Source organism: Drosophila arizonae, chromosome 4 (assembly GCF_054131065.1).
Source record: "Drosophila arizonae isolate 15081-1271.41 chromosome 4, UAZ_ARI_1.0, whole genome shotgun sequence".
NCBI classification, from domain to species: domain Eukaryota; kingdom Metazoa; phylum Arthropoda; class Insecta; order Diptera; family Drosophilidae; genus Drosophila; species Drosophila arizonae.
This window is the reverse complement of record NC_142924.1, coordinates 8,554,628-8,565,518: the sequence shown is the minus strand read 5'-3', so window position 1 is coordinate 8,565,518 and position 10,891 is coordinate 8,554,628.

Here is a 10,891-nt window from a genome sequence, read left to right as displayed (position 1 = left end):
TAAATAAGTGCCTCAAAGTATGCAGCATATAATAAATTTGGCCACGCCCAGCGTCAAACACTCAGCAACTTTATTACAGCATGTATGAGCATGTGCGTCTGTGTGTTTTGCCGTTTAATGAGCTAAGTTTCACATGCGAGCTACCGTCGTTTAAATCAATTAAGTTTTTCCAAGGTCTACGGTGAATTCGTGCGTGCCAAAGTGTTTGTTGAGTGCGTCTGGAGCCACTCGTTTATCAATTTGGACAGCCGCTTAGGCAGTAGACGTCATGTATTTGTCGCATAATGTTAAAGCTAACACAAGTTTCTTATTTGATTTCTAACGCTGATGCTTGATCCAGATAAACCCTCTTTTAGAAACTCTCTATTGAAACTTGATTAACAATGACAGGAAGTTTTGGAAACTAACAAGCGGTTAAGTGAAGAGTTTTGTTAATGCTAACATCACAATCACAATCACAATCCTTTCATTCGCAAATAACTTTACTCTCATTATTGTGTGCAGCTGAGCTGAGTCCTCAGGCTGACACTCGTGACAGCTTTCAGCACTACTATGAGACACAATGGCATACATATATGTGTACATATATACATATATACTTTGTTGTTCCTCATGCTCAGACAACTGTTGCCCTATCGCATTTTCCACATGTGTGTCTGGAGCCTCCTTCATAAATCGCTTCGAATTGCTGCTGCTGCTTAATTTAAACGTGTAATACACATGTCTATGGCTGAATGACTACATGACTCTGTATGCCTTGTTGTGTGGCAGCGAGTGCTTTGACTTTATGGCTTTTACGAACGAAGCATATGCGTCCGTAACAATTGAGGTTTAACGCTTAAATTATATGCAAAAACTTTTCTCGCAGCCATTGGGAAAATACTTTAGGCCAAATAATCGCTATAGGCTGACTAATTGCTCTTTCTCATCTGCCAGCTATATTTGTTTTCTTTTCATGATTTGCCTATCGTCGAAGTATAAGTATTTAGCATGCAAAGCCGCTTAGCTCACACTCCTAACAATGCATACCAATTGTTTGTGCTTGGTGTGTGTTTTTAACAGCATTTTAATCTTTTTATTGTCACGAAATTGTTTTGTAAGCCGCTTTCGAGGACTTGTTAGCGATAAAACGACCAATTTTCTACGCATCAGAATTTCGAACGCTCCATACTCATGAGCACTCGAAAATTTGATTGTTGTCGTTGAACAAAACGAATGCCATAAGCCTTTCTATCACTTGTTTAGTCTTAGCGCTGGATCAGGGCGCTAACTTCCAACTGGGGACTGGCGATATGAGGGACCAAATCGATACAAAGCTAATCCTATTAGGCAGCTATTATTGCTATTAGGCTAAGTACTTCGGTGGAAGAGCTGAGCTGCAGTCGAATACTCATTGGGCCCTCTGATTTTTTGGCTTCATCCAGAAATATATGGCTTAAGGATTTTAACCATTACCGAATCCAAGGAATGTTGGATTATATTTTCCCATGCTACAATAGTTCGAATTAAGTTTCAGTCTCTCTTTTGAGTTCCGCACGAGTGCTCGACTTAAAAAAATGTTTTCCGCACTATTTTGCTCGATTTGAGTCGAATTGGTTGGACAGTCCAGCTCTTGCATGTCCTCTGACCTACATCAATAACTCAGTTTTGTGGCTGGCATGGTAATTAAAAATTGATGGCACGCATGTACCACGCACTTTCAGGCCGAGCCCTCGGTACATAAATCAAACTGGTTCCGCCAAAAACCTTGTGCAGTTTAGTAAAGGCTACCGCCGCATTGAGCTGTCAGGACGACGCGTTCGCAGCCATAATTACAAATTCCAGACCACGCATTGTACTCCTAAATCAAACGCAGTGCGGAAACCTTAATGTGACCGCAATCGTGGCGAGTTATCACGCAATACTTTAGAAGGAATAGCGCTGGCGCGGGACACTGTTCGTCTATTGCATACAGGACAACGCGGCATATGCGTATCGGCCTAGTGTTAAAGGCGAAATTGGCCAATGACTTATGATAAATTAAAGCCTCAACATGAACTTCTAAATACTTTGAGCCGCAATTAATTGGTTGGCGCTGACTTGGCGTATTGCCATCCAAGTGATTTGGCATAATTTGAGCGTCGTATTAAAGTGGACCGTAACAAGGAAGCGCTTTAAACAAAATAAATAAACATTCCTCTGTGAGCTCAAAATTTGCCTACCCCAAACGCTATAGGGGTATTCTTATGCTCGAGATCTCTGGAATGCCCTAAAACAGCTGCCACTCTCCCTCAACGACTGACAGGGCGGAAAAGTTTCCTTAGCAGCTATTCTGATGCTGGCCGACACCTCCTCGATGCCGCGTGCAGTATTTTTTACTCCTAGGCGTAGCATTATGTTTCTAAAATTATATTTGACACGCGTTTATCGCATAAATACCGCGCGTGTATCTAGCCCGCTATATATGCGACAGTACATGAACACATATATAATACATTATGTATAGAGAGAGAGAGAGAGAGAGAGAGAGTATATAGATGTGCACTTGTGTGTACTACATGCGTATTTTTGACCAGCTTACCCTGTCCGCTCAAGTGGCTGTCCATAAACGTGCCTTTATTTACTGCCACCATCATCGAAGCGTCGAGGCAGCGCCGCTCTCTAACCTTCTGTATCTCGGATACAGCAGAACAGAACAGAACAAGACAGGACAGGACAGGACAGGACAGAACCTATGTCCTGCTGCCGAATGGGTCGATAGCGAGCACTCGCGACGCATCGTCATTTGCTGCCTCATAAAGCAACGTAGTTTGTTTGCTAAGCTTTAAGCATCGCCGCAACAAGGCAGCCTAAATTATTAACTAAGCAGTTACATCTTGCTACTGCTGGGCGCTCTGGCCGGCGCATGGGCGTGGTTGTGGTCGTGGTTAAGGGTGCGCGGCTGCTGACGAAAATAAAGCACTAAACATTTTTACTGAAGCTCGAAAATCGAAAGTTAACGTTCGGCCGCCGCTGTGGACAAGAAGACTTCGCGCCTTCGGGGACTATCGCATCGAACAATTTCCAAAGGCAGCGACAATTGCAAAATTGTGTGTCACGTGTACACAATAAAACGTCGTCGTCTGAGCACTCAGGCGGCGGGCGTAGGAAATGTACGTATGGAAATTGTAGAGTTTACTTTTCAAAGCAGCAATTTGCACAGCTCGGATGGGACGTGAAAATGAAAAAGTTGAAGCCAAGTGCTGTTGGCAGGAGGAATGGCTGAAGCGGAACTGACATTAGCTAAAAGTTATGGCAAATTAGCAAGACGAAGAGAAGACACAGTTCTCTTATTCGGCGTGTGTATGTATGTGGTTGAAGCATCTTTCTGCCTATACGGCGACGAGTTATGGCTACGCGTCAACTGCTAAGCCTACTCCAGTCACCTATCTCTCATTCATTTGGCTCGGCTTTAACAATTTGAAGCGGAAGCAGCTACTGCGCCGTGGAGCCTAGAGCGAGGACAAATGAACACTCTTATTTAATTTACTACCGTAAAACTCAATTACTTCCCATTTACACCGAGCTCGGAATGTATAGTTAATGAAGAAAAGCAGCTGTTGACAAAAAAAGAAAAAAAAAAAAAAAAAAATTTGTTAATGCTTAAAGTCTTTCTGCTTACTTTTCTGCATACATATTACATTTCGGAACAATTTCTGGATATTTGGCAAAAAGTCAAGCAGGACTTTCTCGTGTCCTATATAAGTTTGTTATACTGACATTTACATTTTCTATTCCTTCAGGGAATGTCAAGCAGCTTAACTATGAAATTGTGACTTTTGCAGAATTTGCAACACTTACAGACCTTAATAACAGGCCAATTATGCTGGCTAATAATCTTTTAATGTGCCAAGGGTAACTAAATGTGCTCAGGCAGCGATTTCAACGAGCTAGCTGGAAGTGTAGTCCAAGATTTTTTTCCCAGAGAAAATATGAAACAAATTTTTGGGTACGGCTCACACCTCTGCGCAAGCTTAGGCCAACAATGAATTGGGATTAGTTGCTGACGGCTGGCTGTAGTTTTGCAACCTAACTAATCACCCAATGTCACGCGAACCTCGAGCTTTGCCAAATATTTGTGGCTACACTTGAGCCCATCCACATTAAATTCCGCATAGAAGAGCACAGCAAAAACCAGCCGGAACAAAGGCAATGTGGTTGTTTCGTTTAATTTAATTTAATTGTGTGCCATAAATGAAGATGCTTCCAAGTGGCACTTAAGGCGTATAGAAAAAGCCGCAGGCCATCGTCGAGGTATCGCAATGCGGATATTACGTATACGATGTGTATGCAACTGTTCCACATCGGTAAGCTTCTGGATAAGGTTCCCTTGAGTAATTTGCTACAAAAATAATGTAAAATTATGTTCGTTAGTCGAAAATGTCCAGAATCCAGAATCTGCTTGTACGGGCTAGTTAAACAGGACATGCTATATAAAAGGACATAATAATAACCATAATTTTCTGCCCATAATAAAACAATCTTAAATTTTTCTAAAAAATAGTCAATATTAAATTGCTGCACTTTAAGACAAGTAGCAAAATTATTTAAAAAATTTTCATTACAAGCAAATATGCGACAGGGCATGGGGGCGAGGACAAACTTAAAAAGTCGCATGCAGATGAGGAAAATTATTTCCATGCGAGTCACGTGGCCCTGAAAAGTTTCTTCAAGGCATTTCATTTCTTTTAATTTCATATTCGAGGTTCCCGTCTTATATAAATATGCATATAAATAAAAAGTTGCGTCGTAGACGTTGTTGGGGCCTTTAATACAGTTGTCCTGGCCACACTTGAAGGCACTGCAAGCGCAGTATTTTTCCATTTCAGCTGGCACAATTAATAAATGTTATTAATTGTTGTGGTTTGGTTTATTTAATTAGCAATTAGCATTGTCTTTGGCATTAAATGAGTGGCCGGAGCATTAATCACGCCCACAGCGCTTGCAGGCGGCCAGAATGTATTTATTAGCTTTTTAACTGAATGCCACTAATTACCAGAAGTGGCTTTAACCAACCGACTTGCCTATGTATTGCCTACATTTTTATAACGCATAAAATATTTATGATCGGCCAAGCTAATAAAATGCCGATGTCGGAGGCGCCACACTTGACCAAATACCGAAACACTCGCCAAGCTCGTAAAAGCCCAATCCCAAAGTCCAATGGGTAAACTGAAAAGAGGGCGTGGTCAAGCGTGGTCAGGCTGCTGCTGCTGTCGCTGCTGCTACTGTTGCTATTCTTACTTAGTATGCGTCACGTTGTCGCCATTTTATTTGCAATAAATGTTTAAATTCTGCATAACTTCTTAATAATTAAGCAATGGTCATAAATAGGGGGTTTAACCGAAGGGACAGCGCCAACAGGGCCAGAGTCCGCATTCCATTAATTAAATCACAGCACTAAATATTATAATATCTTGCTCGTTTTGTTGCTCCCGTATTTCTGGAATTTTACATTCGTGCGCATTTGTTGGCTTATTTATGTGTTTGCCAAATTGGCTTTGAGGTGCTAATCAAAATGGCTTGCGGCGACCGTTCGGCCCTTGGTATAAACCCATATATCATCAGCTATAAGGGCATACATATATATAAATATATATGTATATATATTTGTTGGCAAAGAAGTGCCAACAGCTGTCTGGACTTAAATGAGCATTCCAAAGAACTCACCATGTCCTACCCACAGCTTTCGTTGAATAATCAGATTTGCATGTGCGAACGGGGTATTCGACCCTTTTGACAAACCGCCAACCACCACGGTGTTTGTCTTCTTCTTTTGCTCCGCCTCTGGCCGCCTCTGGCCGCCTCACAAGACACACAAATTCAAACACAACAAATTGTTTAAGCAAGTCCACAAGTTCAACAGCAACATCAAGAGCCCGCCGATGAACAACATAAATAACAGCAGAGCAACAGCATAAACAACATGTTTTACTTGGCTTTGTTCCGCGCACCTGTTTACCTTAAATCCTAACCAGTCACGGGTGGAACTCTCAGCGGCTCGTCGTTTTGTCAGCTGACGAATGTCTTTTCATGGTCCTGACAACTTCTGTTATTAATGCCAACCATCCCAAATGGCTGACAAATATTTGCTTGTATAGCATACTTTGGAGCGCGCGATGGCGTGTCTGAAATCTGCCCTAATGGGTTTGTTTAACTATGTGTTATTCAAATAATAGTTAGAATAAAGCGTAAGTACTTCAACCAGAAGATTAAAGCAGGCGAATCCTAAATCCGCTTGTTGCTGCCACTTGAATATAATATCCAAAGCCTACGGCTATTTGCATAATAGCCCATAATATATAATAATATCTCGAATTACATTCGCACACTTGAATACATAAATAAATATCTTATAGTTTTCTTAATATCCTAATCCCGTTGGGCTAAGAGAAAAAATAGGGTATAATGATATGGCAAGTACTGTGTTTGTAACGGCTGAAAGAAGGATTGGCGTTTTTTTTTTTCTTTTTAAATCTAAGTAACTTTTTAAATCTTAACGGACTGCTGACTACGGACTATCTTATCTATCTCCATAAACGTTAAATCTGATGCAAAAAAGTTTTCCTTCTCAATCGTAAAAAACAGCCATCTAGCCTAAAATGACTTTAACTCCTTGATACCACATTGGCAATATCTGCTGGTCGACTGAGTCTGACTAGCTGTTATCTCTTTTGTGTTCTTGAATTTGAACTCAGGTTCCTTGAACCGGCCTCCAGTTCAAGGCGCCGCCCAGCTGTTAAACAAATCTCACTCACACACCTTGTCACAGCTAGGAATTTGGCCATTTGCTGAGCATGCAGACAAAATTGATTTCTACATACGATATACACATGATAATCCTACATATATTTCAATAGCTTTGTTTCTCGCCAGCTACTCGAGTCAATTTGATGGTTAGGCTGCTCCCAGGATGCGAGTCCTTTGTCTAGGGTGCTTTTCCGCTGTCGGATGGTACACAAATAATGGAACCTCCATTGCAATCAATGCTCACTATTTACCGACGCACGTAAACACTCACACAAATATAGACATAGGGCCACCACCCATACGAGCACATTAAGTATGCGCTGCTATTCGTTGGATTTAATGGCTGCCCTGAGCCGAGCTGCGTCGCTTTAGCTTAGCTGACCGAAAAGTGTTTTATTAGTGTGTTTATTTTCTTGGCTGGCAGCGTGTTTTGATTTAACACCTTTGCAGGTGCTAAAGTACTATGTGCTCGTATGGGTCGCCGCTCCTCGGCTTTGCCTTTGTTCAGTTATCGTTATTCCCAATTTCCATGCTTGAGCTTGCACGTAAACAAGCTCATTAACGAAACCAACGATCAAAGGGCAAAAAAAAAAAAAAAAAAATGTGTTGAGATCTCGATTACCCTGATTTGAATGGCATATGGTAAGTGGCATGTGGTTGACCAGAGCCCACGGTTTTTGGGCAAGCTTTACATAGTAGGAGAGCATTCAATTCACTGATGTATTCGTTGCGTGTTTCATTTTCTAAGCGTAGGTGCAGTCGTTACCATCCCCTTATGGGGGCTGTGAGATTGATACAAAGGAGCACTGGAGCTTATTTTGCTGCAGGATTTATTTGAAAAAACGTCATTAATTTATTTTCTTTTCTCAGCCATTTCTTTGATATCAGTTTGATTTGATTCGGCAAAGCGTAATTTAAGTGGTTTTCAATTGATTTATTTGCTCTTCTGTCAGATGCTGCGGGCAGTGGCCCTTCTAAATCATGGCTTTAAATCTTAACGTACCGGCAGTTCAGCCAGCTAAAGTATTTGGGTTCAGGTCGTTGTAAAAGTTTATCAGCTCAGACTTATCCACTTGGGGGAATCCGAACTGTAAACATTTATGTTGACGCGATTGGTGAAATGGGAAAGTTTGGCCGGACCTAAGCTCAAAAGCAATGGCTTATTGAAAATCAGTTTTCCTTCAACTTGTTGTCTTTCGAAAGCAGCTTATACTTGCACATTCATGTCGTGTGGCATCATCCAGTTATCACATGCTCGTGTTTCACTCTTGACCTGATACTTGAGCTCACCTGCAGAGCATTGTTTGACTAGAACCCACTTTCGGTTTCTGAGATCTTAGCTACTTTCCTCCGAATCTGATGACTCCACAAGCCTTTTGTTGTTGCTAATTTAATCTTTTCATTCAACTCTACAGAACTGAACTGACTTTAAGCGCATTAGGAGCGTTTGTAGCATTGTCCGCTGCTTCTTAAGGGAAAATCGTATTTCTAGAGAATAAGAATATTAAATGCGTAGGACTCGTAGTCACGGAGGGTAGCTATTACATCCCGAAACCTAAATATCCCTGGCATGTGTGACGTCTTTATATGTTTATTTATATTATTGCATGCCATATTATTACGTAACTTCAAACATGTTAAAAATTTAAATCTCTGCGTACTTCCTGAGCTTCTTTGAGCCAGGATAAGCGGCAGCTTATAGTCCCTAGCATCCTGCAGCTAGAGATTCGTGCTTGATATTAGTTTTGTCTGTGAGCCGATAAAATTTAATATGCACTTGCCTGTGCTGCCTTCCCGTTGTTTTCACCAAAACTTTTCACTCGTCAGCTGTTGCTTTTGTTATTTGTATTTGGTTGCGACTCTCGATTTAGCCCTGGCTCGGCCATTGTCGCACGATTTGCGCCACATTGGGCAGCACGTGATGCGTGCCGCATCATATTCTAGCCTCGATAGCTTGCCACAATAGAGGCCATGGCATACGCACGACGCCGTCCAGCGCTGCTTAAGATACTCGAAATTGTTGCGTTAGTTGGCCAAAAACCTCAAAGAAATGGAAATAGAAAAGAAAACAACGGGGAGAAAGAATCCATTTGGGCAGAAAATCAATACGCACCCAACGTGGCGTTGGCGATAAAGCAAGCCCAGATAGCTGTTCAATAATTGAGCATATAAATGCCCGACCGGGAAGTGGAGCAACAAAGCCTGCCCAGGCTGGGATTGTAGTTTGGCAAATGGTTTACTGCTGTCGCAGCCAATTCTTTATTCATTTGGCCTTTCATTGAATGCTCCCTCTGAGAGTAAGGCAGGAGCTGAAACTGGAAGTGAAAGTGAGAGTAAAAGTGGCATTATTTTAGGTAACCATGTTTATCTCTCATACTTAGCTCAACCTTTCTGCTTTGTGTTACTATTGCACGCATTCAATTATGTATGCCCTCCCAACTCCTTTGCCTCACCTGTGCAACACAATGACCATGGCTATGGCCGCTCCCAAACAAAAATAATGTCGAGTGCCACGTGAACACATGCCACCAAAATTCGTGGACAGGAGGAATCTACAATGCGACAGCGGCTGCGACTGCCATTCACGTTTCTTCTTAATTAATACATATAGTTCGGCGGCTGACTATTAATGTTCCCTAATTGACGAACTGTGTCTCCAAGGGCGGGGGCAAAAGACAAGACCATCATTAAGGCGCGTTAAACAATTGTTATTTATTATTGAGCCATAAACTGCTTGAGTTCGAGGCGACGCTTAGTTGCCACTTGACGGACAAGTGGCCCCTAATTACGCACAGGTAATCTGAAAATCTGGGTCATTTTCAGTTCCAGGAGCTTGAATATGGCCTGCGTCAAAATTCACTTTAGATCTGTTATCTTTTAATGCCTCAACAAGTTTCCGCAATTCCCAGAATGGTTTGACCAAAAGGGAAACATACGAGCGATACGAAAATATTGTTCATCTGTAGACTTCTGGCCTAAAGCAGCAGGCTGACATTCTGTCGTCTGTATGTTAAGAGCTTGGCCACCTTTTCAGCGTGTGCTGAAGTATTCGTTATTTTCTTTTGTATACGATTGCGACTTTGACAGCGGGGACAATGAATGGAAACGACCATGCGACGCAAAAGAAAGCAAAACACAGGGCTGATTGAGAGCTGAAGTTCATTTCACAGCGTTCCTATGCCAGGCGCTGTGCGTGGCAGGTGAGAAAGCTTTTAACTCAAACGGCACGACAGGCAAATGGGTGGCATGTGCTCTGCATCGAAAGCTGCGCATTTGGGGCTTTGGTTCTTGGTTGTTTGTACTCCATTCAATATAAATTCAATATGCTTGATCACAGTTTAAACACGGGGCGTATGATTAATGAGCAAAGTGAATAACGACAATCCAGTGTGCTGTCATCGCAGTTGTTGTTGTTGTCGTTGTCGTTGTTATGGGAACGTGTTAATTTGCAACTATGTGCTTTAGATAAAATTGATTTGCCAGCTGGATTTGATTACGCTACACCAAGGACAGCTTGAGCCGCTTAACCCACTAAGGTATCAAATCAATTCCGGCAACTCCGCTCAACCCGAATGTCCTTGAAATGGGTTTACATGATAAATTTGCTTTCGCCTGCCTAGATGAGGCTAAAGAACCCTTTTGTTTTCGGAAAAGGTCAACGGGTCACAGCCGAGGCACAGACAAAAATTATGAATGCGAATTGTCAATTTAGTCGACGTGCCGTCGCATTTGCCGTTTATTCACTGATTTGGGTAAGTTTGACATATTCAGAGGGTTGATTGGCCGACTGCCACAGTCCAGGCCCCATAAAAGGAAACGCCGTACACGTTGTTTACGTCTGTATTGAGGCATCATTTAAAGTTCACTTTCGGCTGCGACGTAAGCAAGGCACTTGCAATCCGAGCACGCACTCCATGTGCTCTGTGAATGACTCAGAAATGTTATTAGCCGGCATTTATGACGACTTCATTTGACGGGCCTCAGAAATGCTTAATTAGCACTTGACAGTCGGTTACCCAAATGTATTTATTAGCACACGCGTCATTTAATAAACTGTGAAGCCGTAAAGTAACAAATTGCTATACCAAAATGGTCAGAAACGTAGAATATATTCCTGTTAAAG